At 42.9% G+C, this 13,669-nt stretch overlaps 1 long non-coding RNA gene across 1 annotated transcript; it reads left to right on the top strand.

The window, feature by feature from the left end:
• Positions 1 to 1,249: 1,249 nt before the first annotated feature.
• On the top strand, positions 1,250 to 2,779 carry LOC105607365 (uncharacterized). The gene is made up of 2 exons (XR_001435123.4): positions 1,250 to 1,380; positions 1,462 to 2,779. It is a non-coding gene; the product is annotated as an uncharacterized LOC105607365 (long non-coding RNA).
• Positions 2,780 to 13,669: the final 10,890 nt, after the last annotated feature.

Consider the following 13,669-nt stretch of genomic DNA (forward strand, 5'->3'; position numbering starts at 1 on the left):
GCACCATCTAAGTGCCAAATTTAGTGCCAAAGGAGTAGTGAAAGGAAGAAAGCAAACTACCCACTGTTTGTTTGATAAGCATAAAATATTTAGAGTGAGGAAAATGATGTTTCCAACACTGTAATTGTCTCTATTTCTTAACATGTAACAAGAGGCATTGAGGAGATGTTCTAGATAATGAAAACCTAGTGTGTCCTTGAACATTACTCAGATATTCAGAGTTGAACTGCTGATTGAAGTTGACTTCTTTTGTCCCCATTTTTGTTTATGCCTGCTTGTTTCTTTTGTTTTGCTTTATTCTTGGCCTCCAAGTGGTTTCTCTCCTAACAGCAGACATTTTGTTTGCTTGCTTTGTTTTGCTAGGGTATTCTACTTTATCTACAAATGTTTGATAGCTTAAGCTATCCTTCAAGGAATAACATTTTACATTGCTTTGTGCATCATTTAAACTAGTGCTTTTATGTAATATTAAATCTATAAATTAACTGAACCAGAGCCAAAACCCATGATGTTTATAGTAAGTATAAAAGGAAGGAGTCTGAAAGAAAATTTCATTATTCATTTTTCAGAATACACAGCATACTGACAACTCATGGCAACTTTCCTCTAAAAGCTTTGTCCCAAGATTTCATGTTTTAATTTGCTGTAGATTCTGAAGCAGATGGTGAGCCAAATAATTTTCCTAAATCTAACACGATATAGATATTTTCCTTCAAATCATAAAACTGATTTATATAGGCAAGAGGAAAACTCAAACCACTTCACAATCAGCTAAGGAAACCGCTGATGATCAGCTGGGACAAAACGTTGGTTGGAGTGAAAAAGGAGTTATTCTCCCTTATGTAAGGAAAGATCGCTGTGGTCCCCGCAGTGTGACTACTTATAGCAATTTTTCATCTTTGTTGTTAAATAAAAATTCTCAGCAGTCTCAAGTCATTTATTCAATAGGTTTGGGTGTCTTTCCAGTACCGTGGGGAATTCTGAAGTGCAGTCAGGAGCAATGATATTGTTGGAGGCAAAATGCACCAACGAGCGTTTACTTGTACCCTGTGCGGTTGAAAGTGTACTTGCCTCGAGGCCAGGCACAGGGGGATATGAAAGTATGTTGAAATTTAAACGTGAGTTAGAAATGCTGATCAAACCGTTTGCCTCCGAAAGAGGGGTTCCCTGTGCAAGAATTCCTGCAAATGTAGCTGCAAGGATCAAACGTGGATGACTCATTTGACGTGAAAACGGAGCTAGGAAGCTTGAAAACAGGGACAGTCTGAGACAGTGAGACGTCCCGCGCGTGGGTCTGTGGCAACGTAGGAGGAATCGCAGGACCAAAGACCCTGAAGCGACTTGAGCTCGGTTCAGAGAGTTAAGCGAAATTCACCTCAGGTAGGAGGATTTTCTTTGCCGATTTCGCCTTCACATTACAGAAGTCTAGCTTCTTTCGTAAGACGCGTCTTTTTCTTCCAGCCCAGGACGCTGCGCATTTGGACTGGATGCGGTCTCGAAAAAGCCCGGAGAGACTCCGGTTTGCTGGGGCTGTGTGCAGGCGCGTCTGGTCGCTCTGCCTGCTGCCTCTACAATTCGATTTCAGGCCCCCTTTACCCCCTCGGCATTATTTTTCTGACGACTTGAGAGGGAAAAAAAAAAAAAAAAACCTATATAAGAAACTCGAGAAGAGACTCTGGGATGTAGAATCGCACACGTGGCCCTGCAAACTGGATGGGAGGGTGGGGGAGGTGGGGAGGAGAGAAGTGAAACTAGAAATGATGGTACTGCTTTAGAATTCGAGAATCTCCCTTCTTCTCTCCCAATACATATCCGTTTTTGGTTCTTCACAGCTGCCCTTATCCAATAGGTGTGGAAGAACGACCGCGACGCATCTACGGACGTAAATGTTGGAGCAGCCCACGCTGTGGGGATTTTTCCGGGGAACCTCAGAAACGGATGCTGTTCCCGAGGCTGTTTCTAAGTAGGAGTAGATTATTTCCCCCCAAAGACTATGAACAGCTCCTTTGTCCAAATCCGAGACACAGAAATGCATAGCTTCCCTCAAAGAGGACGTTAGAACCTCATTTATTTAGAGAGTCCCGAAGCCCTCGAGTATCAGAGAAGTAAAGATGAAAAGATACCTTTAGGATATGTTCTGGGTGGCTAAACAGGTAGGCAGAAGATAAAGAGAGTGGTTTTCTTCTGGAAGCTGTTTTGCTTCAGAATTTACCGTCTTCTTGCTAAAAGTATACATAATTGTTAACAGAATTAAAAGACAAACTTTTGCCCATATAGATGCGCCATTTGATCAATAAAACCGAACACTAACTTCCTTTGGGAAGGAAAGATAAATCAAAGTGCTACCGCTGATATCTCAATCAAGATTTAAGAAAAATTTCTCCCTCCCTAAGATAGTTCAGTGTTGTTTTTCTTTTCTAACATGAGTTCAGTTGAACAAAAGATGTTAAGATTGTAACGAAAACTCTGCATGATGTAAATGTTCAAAGAAAGAAATTCTAGATTGATTATATTCTGGGACCGCAATTATTACTAGATATCACTAAAACAGGAATCAGAGGCCCTGAAAGTAGGTCTCTCAGGGAGGAGGGGTGGGGGCGGGGGAGACTTTGGAGAACTTGCCCTCAATTAAAGAAAGAGAAGAAAAAAAACTGTATAAAATGTAAATGCAATAAATTGAGCTGAATTTTATTTTTCCAGGATTAAAATATGTATTTAGTAGGTTTTGAAGGCCAATTACCAATTCATAAATGTATCGGAATAAAAATTCGAGAGCAAATGCCAAATGCCTGTGGTTTATGTAAACGACATAAAATCGCGGGGTTTTTTTAATATCTAGATGGGTCATGGACGGATATAAAATGAAAGATAAAAATGAGTTGTTATGGCTTGTCGTGGATTTTCGTGTGCTTATTAATTTTCTTAAGTTTCCAACTGTTTGCATTTACAAACTTGACTAATATTCGAAGCTGCTGAAACTACAACAGACACTGTTTCCCTATCTCCCTTCTCAGAAGTACACGGGAAAAGATCACCCAAGAGATACTTCTAAGTGAGGCGCGTCCTCGCCGCCGGGTCTCAAACAATGGGTCGTGTTAGGCCACCTCTGCAAGGACGCTGAGTGTGGGCGGGGTGGGGGGTGGGGGTGGACGCGAGGGGACTTCAGCAGCCGGTTGCCGTCCCTCCTCCCTCGGAGGCTTTGAATAACAACCCACCCAGCACCATTCTTGGGGTGCTAGGAGGGGAAAAGACAGCGCTTGTTGGGGAGGGAGAAGTGGGAAATGGGATGTGATTTTTACCCCGTCTTGGTGAGGGAGGGAGGCTCAGGAAAGCCCTCTGAGACTGACGGATCCCCCGGAAGGTTAAGAGGGTTTGCACCGAGTCGCTCCGGCCGGCGGTGGCTCTGGCCTCCCGCGCGCCCGTCGCAGCCGCGAGCGACCAGGGCTGGGAAACCCGCTGCCTCCCCAGCGGCGCCTATTACCAGCAGCTGCTTCTGCTTAGCCCTCCAAGGATCAGTTTGCCCCAACCCACGGCCTCTCTCGGGGCTCCATCTCCTCCCACCCCTCCCTTTCCTTCCCCGCCTCCACCCCTCCCCCCGCCGTCAACGCCAACTCCGCAGCCGCCCGGCCAGCCGACGCCGCAGCGGAGACGCGCGCTCAGGTTCCAAGCTCTAGGATGCGGGAGCTGGGGGAGGGTGCGCGAGGAGCGAGCCAGGAGGACCCTGAGACTTTAAGCCCACCGAGGGAGGTTAGAAGAGGGCGCAGCGGTGGTGATATTAGGATACCGCCGGCGGGAAGGGAGCCGGCCCAGGCTCGCGCCTCTCACCCGCCGGGGCGCTCCAAAGGCGCCGAATGCCTGTGCGGGAGAGGTGGGTTCGAACCCTGCTCATCACCTGTGGCGTCCGGGATATAGAACGCGCGGAGAGGATGTGGGGCCGCGGCTGCCTCCGCGCGGGGTTCCTGGGAGCTTGGGAACAGCTTGCTCCGCCAGCGCCGGCAGTGCGCGCGGTGACTCCCCAAAGGCACCGCTCACCGGGGCGGCCCCTTCCCTCATCCTCTTGACTCCACTTCCAGCTTGGGCTAGAAACGGACACCCGCGAGGCGAGAGCAGGCGCTCACCAAGGTTCGGTGGAAACTGGGACAGGAAAGCCAGTGCTGCTCGGGAGGGCGCCGCAATGGGCGCGGGACGCAGGGCTCTGCAGCGCCGGGCGGCGCGGGCCCGCGCGGGGCACCACGGTGCTCCTGGCTCCGCGGGCTGCAGTCGATTCTCCTTCCAGCGCCAGGCGGGCAAGAGAGCCTTTTGGTGAGGACAGGCCGGGCCTCTGGCCCCAGGCTGTAAAAGGGGCTAATGCCGGCCGACTGGCTGCTGGCTGCACAGGCCTATTCTGACACCGAGAATGGTCAGACAAGGAAGGATGCGCCTCTGAAGAGAGTTTTCACCTAGGTGTGTCGTGGGATTTTGGAAAGCAAGCCTGCGGTGGCTGCGATGCGTTCGATTCCCGCACATTCGCACTGTTCTGTTTTCCCGGCTTACCACCAGGAAGAGCAGTATCCTGCCTGCCTAGAAGTGACCGAAGCTAAGGGCCTTCTCCCTACCCACTGCCGAGAGTAGGAGTCTCATCGGTCAGCTGAGGGCACACACATTCGCTCCACTGTCCTATTTGACAGCTGGAAGGGGTCTCAGCGACCTTGTAGTTATCCAGCCCTGCAGCTGTGCGGATGAAGAAATGACATTCCGAGGAGTCCAGTGATCTGCCCAGGTTGACTCGGCTGTATGCCCAGCCTCTGGAATAACGCCTAGCGTGGGGCGAGCCATTAGTCAATGTGTTATCAATGAATGATACCCAGCCAGGTGGTCGAAGACTCAGGACTCGAACCGAGGTCCGACTGCCAGTGCGCCCCCTTTAACAGAAGCGTAACCATGTGCCAGGTCGTTTCCCGCCCAATCCCACGCGTGTTCCAAGGCCAGGCCACAGCATCCCCGAACCCATATGCACCCCTGTCCACAGATTCCAGCGAACCGAACCCTTCGCTTTTCCTTACTGATCTCTAAGCGTCCATGATATCCAGCCCCCATCCGCACCCCCACCTCGGTTTTCATTTCGCAGTTCTGAGGACTGTGGGGCTTCCCTGGTGGCTCAGATGGTAAAGAATCTGCCCGCAAGGCGGGAGACCCGGTTCGATCCCTGGGTCAGGAAGATTCCCTATGCTGTGGGCAGCATCGGGAAAACAAAAAACAAACAAACAAAAAAAAACCCTGCCGCAACAGAAAATTGCAAGGCGTAAAACCTCTCTCCTTGGTCTCCTTTCTCCTTTAAGAATACTACCCCATACCCGTTTTTTTGACGACTTTAACCCTTGGCCAAGGTCCGTTTCAGGTAAGGGTTGGAGCTTTTAAAGGCCATTTGGGGGAAGCTCTGGTATCTCCTCCCTCCCCCACAGGGAACAGGCAATCTAAGTGGAAAAAAATTCTCCTCGCAGTGCTTCACAACTTAAAGAACCTCTGCCTCCCACCTCCCAGACACACTCCAATTGTTGCCATAAGCTAAAGCCTCCTAGAATTTCTGGGGTCACCATTTCTCTGGGGGAGCTGTGGGACACAGTCCGGAGGTGGGGGTAAACGAGAACAGGCGCGGGAAAGTGCTCAGTAGCCCAGTTCACCAGATCTCTGCTCTCTGGGGCTCTTTCTGCAAAGGCAGTGAGCAGGCGGAGCTGGACGCAGTCAAACGACGCCCAGTTACCACTCACTGGAGAAACACCAAGGCTAAAGCGTTTGAGAGGCTGTGATTCTTCTTGGCCAGCCAAGTGCCACCCGAAGACCAATAGAGCTTTTCCCCTAGAGGGCGGACTTGCCAGTTTTATGGAGATGGAGAGAGATGTGGGGGTGTTTGCGAAATTTATATCTGTAGCATACAAACCACTTTCTAACAGAAAAATGTGTGCAAAACTCGACACATTGGAGCAGCCCCTGCGGGAAAGGCCCACAGGACTTGACATATAAAGTGCAATGATCATTGAATGAATAAGCGTGATCATTTGCAATAATAGCAGTCACGTTTTCCTCTAGCGAGCCCTCAGCAGCTACCATCTTCCTTGTTTTTAAGACCGCTGTGGGACACTCGCAGATTATTTCAATTTCATGATTACCAACCTATCGAATGAGATACGGATAGAGTCTGACGTGGTTCGTTCAAACGCTGTTACCTCTATTTTCTGAGATTAACTCGGCTCATTGTGATCACACAAACAGGAATCCATATTTATATTCACAATTAAAGGATGCAAAGTAAAATACAGTTATTCTTGACAGTGGAAAGAAACTGGCTTCTTTGGAATTAAAAAAAATGGCTGGAAGAGATACTTCCAGATCTCTTTACCAATAATAAATTTGGGCAATACATAATGTCTAGGGAATAGGTCATTGTAACAGAGAAATCATAGCAGTAAAGCTATTTACATGATGCAGCTATTAAAAAAAAAACCCCAAATCTATTGCTGTACCTCTGTGTCCTCACAGGAACCCCTCATCTCTCTATTTTCTAATTTTAGTAAAAGTTCCAGAAAATATTACAAATCACTAAGGAAAAAAATGAATAATGGAATTTTCAAAGACTAGCTGTAGACACGTGCAAATCTCACATTTTCCTGAGGTTAAGCCTTTGCTGTCCCTTTCCGTTACACTTTAAACTTGAAAGAATATTTATAGGTAATCTGAAATTTTTGGTCCCACATCTCTCAACAAAGAGATTTTGTTTCACCTCTACCATATAAAACTAGAGACAGGACATTTTTGCAAGATGAGGTTTTTTTTCACTTCCACCTTTAAAAGCCACACACTTTGTCTTCCTAGTCTATTTCCAAGTACACTTCAAGCAAGCATTGTCAATATGTGAGTTGAAGCAATATAAAGACAAATCTCCTCTTAACCACCCATTCCATGGAGTCTGTGGAGATGCACAGCACTGTTAATTCCTCTGAGCTCCATCTGTGGGAATGATGAAACCCAGCCATTATGGAAGATTATGAGGTTAAATTAATTTGGTTCTTCCATTATACTGCAGTCTTTTGGAGATGCTTGCCATTTTCCCTTTAAATGTCATTATTTCTAGATCTTGTTAGCAGATGATGCAATTAAAGAGGATATAATGCTAATTTAACAATATAAATAACACTTTCTATCATGTATGTTGAAAAGATGCACTGAAGAGAGGACCAGCCACATTGTACCTGCCTGCCATAAACAACCAATGTAACTTGTGCTTTAAAAGAATAAAATAAAACCAGTCAGTGTGCATTGGATTCTTCAGTGAATTCTTGAATCAATACTTTTGTTTCATGTTTTCATGTTCTCAGTAATGTTAACGTATCCAGTTACAAACTCTTGCCAGTAAGAAAGAAAATATGCCCTGCTGTGTACCCTTCTAAACACTTTTAAAGAATCATGCTTTCTTTTCATTTGGAATTATGATTCTGATTGTCTGCTCTATCTTTGCAATCTTCAATGGATAATAAGTAGACACACTTAATTCCCTAAGCTAATCACCTGAGTTGAAAACCCGGGTTACATTAGCAGACCCAATAATATCTCTGATCTTGTGCAAAAGGGGCACATATAAGCACAAAAATAGCATTAATTATAATATTTATTCTGCCACTGCAGAAAGAGATCAGAAAGACCAGTAGGCTAATGATCTATACAGCAAGTATTAAAAACAGATGTAGTCCTGTTGCATTATAGAGTAAGAATGATTCTTAATAGGTGTTAAACTTGCACATTCCTAATAAAAGGAAATGCAATAGAATATTTTTATTCTTTTCAGTCTTTCAAGAATTATTTTGTTAGTTGTAAACTTAATAAAAACTTCGGTAATTCAATAGCCAACATTTCTAGCAAACAGATCACAGATCATAGATCATAAATAAAAGCCCTTCTGTCCACACACACACACAAAAAACCACCACTTTTTTCTTTGCCCGGGGTATTTCCAGCCTTTTCCTTTGTTTCCTACGAAATGGCTAACCGCTTTTAATTGTTTATAAGGGGCACTTCGAGATAGGAGATACGATTTGGCCCGTTGAAGTCACAGCCCGTCTAGGCGCAGGAGATTCGCCTTTGGCCTTATGCAATTCATGGATTTTTCTTGATGGGTGGAAGGGCGTTGCAGTCGATTACCAGTCGCAGCGTCCTCAGTTCAGAGATGTATGGCCAAGACGTGACGTTGCCACCCCTCCCTCCTCCACCCCGCGGTGCCTGAATTTGGGCAGACTTGACACCGGTGCATTTACTGAGGGGTGTTCGGCCTCGGACGAATCCCAGGTGAAGACAGCTGGCCGTCAGGGATGCTGAAGTCCGCGGAGAACGCGTGCCCGGTAACTGTTGGATCAGGCAGGCACCCGCAGACGCAGACGGCGAGAGCAAATAAAGCTGCCTCTGATTCAAGATCTTAAATCCTTGTCCCAAATGGGCGTGAAAACCTTTAAGTGGTATCAGTAGCCCAGGAATCTAAAAATGCAAGTGTATTTCGAACTGAGAACGTCTTTAGTTCATGGATATTTACAATTTAGGAAATGGTAATTGGGTTGAGATTAGGGGACAGAACAATTAAGTCTAAAACATTCCAGCTAACTAAAATATCTCGTAAACATAGCACTACACTATCGTATAGCCCGAAGTTTGCCACCAGCGACCAGAAAGCCACGCCTTCCGCACTATCCTTTTTTTCCATCTTTTCTCTTATGTCACTGGTCCCAAGTCAGTATTGTTTGTTAATTTCAGAAAAGAGGATCTAGATTTGGGACCTTGGAAAGCTTTATTCTTCTTCCGCTACTAGAGACTGAACTGCTAAGACTGAGGTTGTCAGATAGGAGTGGGGTGGGTTGGGAGGGAGAGAGAGAGAGAGAGGAGGGGCAAATTCTTTTAAAATGTAAGCCTGTTCCTCCCTCCCTCCCTTGCTCTCTCAGAGGAAGGGGGAGCTATAAAATTTTCCTCAGCACACGCTATAAATTGCATTTTGCTGAAAGTTTTAATACTTAATTTAAAGTCAAAGGATATTTTTTTGACCATTTTAGCTCTTGCTGTTCATCTGGGAGAAAGTCCAGGTGGCAAATTTAATGTAATTCAGTAAAATTTTCCAGCATAGCCTTATTGAAGGCAAACATCTTGAGTGGAACAGGTACTATTAGATGGAAATCAAAATCTGTTTTTGTTGACAGAGAGGCAATTAGCATTCATTAACATATTCAGAACTTTGAAAGTGGGTTCAGTGGCTATTCTGAGGACGGAAAGTCTTCAACAATAAATGCTGGAAAGGATGTGGAGAAGAGGGAGTGCAACGGATGAATAATTAAGAGCAAAATCACTCTTCAGAAAGTCCTTCAGGATACCTTTGGACAATCTTATCACTCAAGTAATGTTCAAAGTGAGCTGGGAGAGCAGCTGTTGATGCTTTTGTATTGTGAAACAGAGGTAAAGAACTAATCCAACACTTCTTGAAAGACAAGGAAAGAATGCGGATTCTGACACTTAAAGCAATTAGTCGCTTTGAATTAGCCTACAAAAAATATGAAGACTAATTCAAGGAAAGTTCTTCATCTTTTCTTATTTATAACATGATAGGAAATACCTTTAATAACTGCATTAACTGCCTTCTGATTCAGATGTATTTTTCATGCATTATCAAAATAATCTTCCATTATTTGAACACATTTTTAGAGAAATTCTGCAGAATGCAAAAGGAATTCACCTTGTTTTTAAAAACAGAAGCAAAAATGATCCTAGCGTAGGTAATACTTTTTTTTTTTTCCACATGAGATGTGATGAAACCAAGCCTCAGAACATTTTTTAATGTTGATAGAGCAGGCTTGAAAAAACTTGTCCTATAAATTAAGCTGTTCTGGGGGCAAACTCATGTTGTTTTTAAACCACAGAGTGGGTCAGTGGGTGTGGTAATACACATGGTTGAATGGTGAATGTATAGATTAAAATACATTTTGCCACACTAGTTTCCAGAGGATTGTTTTGGCCTGGTGTTCCAAACCATGAGCCAAAACTTTGGTCAGTATTTTGACAACAGAGCCAGGAAAAACAAAAAAGGCTTAGCCTGTGAAAAAGAAATGAAGATGTAGTGAAGGAAAACAGTAGTCTCTCTGCCACTGCCTTACTCAATCCATATGTGGGCTTAGACACAGGAAATACCCACCATTCACCGCAATCAAGCCAGAGGCTTGTGCATCAGAAAGTGCCTTGTGGAACTAATTGGACTCTATTAAGATTGTCATTGACATGGGAAAACATTTTGAAATTTTAAATCAGAACATGCGATGTACACAGAAAAAGATAACAGTCACATTGTTGGTTCAGAACTACAAATACAGGCATAGCACACATATGGACACGAAAGATTAGTATGCTGTATTCGGTGAGGTACTGTATTCATTATCATTCGGGAGCGTGTTTGTCTTACTTCATTTTATATGTTTGCTTTTCATCTACGATCTTTCCAGGATGGGCTGATTTCACTGAGTATATTCTGGCAACAGCTCAGAGCAGAGAAAATCTAAGCATTGCCAGTTGAAAATCATCATCAACAAAATTCACGGTACTTGCCACAATAGCAGAATTTACAGGAAAAAATATATAGTTTGAAACAATGAAACTTCCAGGGAAGTTTTTCACTCATGAGGTTGGATGAAACCACATGTACTGTAAGTATTCATGTACACAGACACATACAAATCTAACTTGGCCAACAAATCTTTGGGAAAGAGTATACTTCAGCATTTCCATTACAGACGTCTTTAAAAATTACCCAAACATGGTGTATGTTGGGAGCTTATCTCCCTTTTGTTCTTGCTACAGTCCATCATATTATTACCTTGAGGACGACCTACATTAGAGTGTATGTGCTTCGTTCTGACGACCATCTCAGTGTTGCGGTTGTCACTCACATTTGTTTTATAAATAAGGTGAACTTGTTAATATTTTGGGGCCTAAAATCTGTATTTGGTTTACCTTTTAAAAAATGTAATTTCCCGCCTTATGAGGAACATGCTATAATTCATTCCCTTAAAATTTCTGGAAGGCATGACTGTGTAGTCATTTGGGTCAAGATTTCTTTTATGTGAGGGGGTCAGTAACCATAGTCACATCCATTTTAAAAGATAATTGATGGTTAATATAGACAAGATGATCTCTTACCTAATTTTTCAGTCCAGTGTTTAACTGCCATTTTTTAGTAGGAAGCTTCTTTATTTTGTTAGTTTCAAAATGTCTTCTTTGTCGTGGGTCACTTCTAACGTAGTTCAGCATTTCTCCAATTTCAAAAACAAAATGATTGCAACGAGGGAGGGTATGTAATTTGTGTTGGTAAAGCTTAGATTTACCATGAAGATATTGCCAAAGGAAAGGGAAAGTTGGACGAGCAACAAATCATTGGAAGGCTTTGATGTGTACGTATGTGTGTGTTTAAATACCTTCATAATCTTAGTATTATGAAAATTGAAGTCTGACCATCTGATTGCCAGGTTCTTCATGTGAATTCTGAGATCTAACTGCAGATCTTTATATGAATTAACTCAATCAGTCCTTACAACAATCTTTTGGAGGAGGTACATTTATTATTCACATTTTGTGAGGAAATTGAGTCCTAGAAAAGTAACTTGTAGGAATCAGAACATAAGTGATTTCTTTGCAAATGATAAAACATGGTTCCAGTGGACTCCTACTTCAGCTAGAAAATGCGCAGAAAATATTAAAAACACAGCTTTTAAGGTGATTTAAGTGTCTCCAAAGCCCCATCCTCATTTAAAAAACTTTCCCAGCATTGGAAGTACCATGTGAAAATATCAGGGGCAAAGTAGGCAAAGATTTTTTTTAAAAAATAGCTACTGTGGAACTATATTACTCTATTAGTTTGAGATGATGTCATTTCCTTCCATCACCACTTTGTCTTTCATATGTATACATCATGTATACACAGCTCATGCCAGGTGACCATCATAGAAGAGTCTCACTGAGACAGAGAAAGAGAGGCCACCTGTAACTGCATGAGAATAAACTCTTGTGCTTTTAGCCATGTGGAGAAATTATCTTCAGCAGGAGAGTCAAGTACTAGCCTATACAAAGGGAGAATGGAAGAACACTACATTTTTTTAAATAAAATAATTTAAAGGGGGGAGATGGGATTAAGGACACTACCTGGTACAGCATCCTTAAAAAAGAGCTTTGTTTTGAAGCTGAGCAAGTCTGTAACCTTGCACAGGGCTGGGTCCTCAATGTCTCCATTCACAAAATGGAGCTATGCCAATCTCATTGTTGTTTTTAATTAATTTTTATTGGAGCATAGCTGCTTTATAAAGTTGTGTTTGCTTCACATGTACACATTTGTCCAGCAAAGTGACATATATTCCCTCCTTTTGGATTTCCTTCCATTCAGGTCACCATAGACCACTGAGTAGGGTTCCTTGAGCTATACAGTATGTTCTCATCAGTTATCTATTTTATACATAGTATCAATGGTGTACATAGGTCAATCCCAACCTCCCAATTCATCCCATCCTCTCTTTTCTGCCTGTGGTGTCCATATATTTCTTCTCTGTCTCTATCTCTGTTTTGCAAAGAAGATCATTTATTACCGTTTTTCTAGATTCTACATACATGCATTAATTTTCATTGGTTTTTGAACATCCTAGGTGACACTGTCCCTTAACTTGTTTAGCAGCCTGGTTTAAGGCACATGCTCTGGAATTAGACAGCTGGATCTGAATCCTGACTCTGTGAGACCAAGATCAGTAAATGAATCTTTTCAGCTTGCATTTCCTCTTCTGCAAAGTAGTTGTGAAGATAACCATGTTACCACATTGTATTGAGAATTAAATCAGGTAATGTAAATTAAGTACTTAATAGAATTTTTAGCAAAGAGTAGTTCTCGGTGAGTGCCAGTGTAATTACTGACATTACTTGAGAAACAGTAAAACAAGATCAATAGCATTTGAGTCCCCATGCCCTTTCTAATAATCCCTTTTAAAAATCCAAATAATAAACTTCTGTTTTCCGTGTAGTGGAAGCCTAGGTTCTGTATTTCCTTTTTGGTTTTTGCATTTGAACTTCATCTGTGAAATGGGTATTAGAATCCTCTAACTCCATCACAGTAAGTTTTTAAGATGTCATTAGGCCATCTTTGTTCAGAATTGAATTTCTTAAAATGGCATCTCTATGGTACTGCACATAAAAGTGCAGTAATTGATGAACTGACAATTAGTAAGACATGAACTATCATTTTGTTAGGCCAAATTCCTAACCTCAGAAACCCAGGGGGTAATTTTGCTTCATTGGTTTGAACGGGATGATAAGTTATCCAAACAGCTTTAATTCTAAGGAGTACTTTTAGGAAAAATCTTTATTTTAAAATCCATTGTGTATATACATAAATTTCAAGCCACAACTTACAAATGCCCGTGGAAAAGATAAGTGAGAGACAGGATAAAATAATATTTCCAGACTTAAAGGGAAGCCTGTCAACTGAGAATGTCATGGGTGACAGTTACATTGTAAGCCACCAATAAAAGATCAAGGCGCTCTGGACAGTACTTCTGTGTTCTTTATATCCTGACCTTTGTTATGGCAGGCTTGGAGTGATTTTGACTAAAAATCACCCCTGAGGGTACAATGA

Source organism: Ovis aries, chromosome 9 (genome assembly GCF_016772045.2).
Source record: "Ovis aries strain OAR_USU_Benz2616 breed Rambouillet chromosome 9, ARS-UI_Ramb_v3.0, whole genome shotgun sequence".
Classification (NCBI taxonomy): Eukaryota; Metazoa; Chordata; class Mammalia; order Artiodactyla; family Bovidae; genus Ovis; species Ovis aries.